Source organism: Buceros rhinoceros, unplaced genomic scaffold (genome assembly GCF_000710305.1).
Source record: "Buceros rhinoceros silvestris isolate BGI_N320 unplaced genomic scaffold, ASM71030v1 scaffold42085, whole genome shotgun sequence".
NCBI lineage: Eukaryota > Metazoa > Chordata > Aves > Bucerotiformes > Bucerotidae > Buceros > Buceros rhinoceros.
This window is the reverse complement of record NW_010415421.1, coordinates 1-263: the sequence shown is the minus strand read 5'-3', so window position 1 is coordinate 263 and position 263 is coordinate 1.

The following is a 263-nucleotide window of genomic DNA, read 5'->3' as shown; positions in this document are numbered from 1 at the left end:
CTGCCGCGAGAGGGAAAGCTGCTGCCTGGCCCCTCCCGCTGTGGCAGCCTCATAGATGCTCTTCAGCTGAAAAACTAATATCAAACCAATTCTGCCTTTTTTGTGGTCCCCGCTTTTTGGGTTCCCCATTTTTTCGGCCCCCTTTTTTCGGGGTGCTCTCCCCCCCCGGAGGTGCTGGCCCCACCGCACGCCAGCTGTGAGCAGCGTTGGCTGCATCGCCCGCTCTGCAGGAAGCCCTTAGGCAGCCATTGGCACTTCCTGCC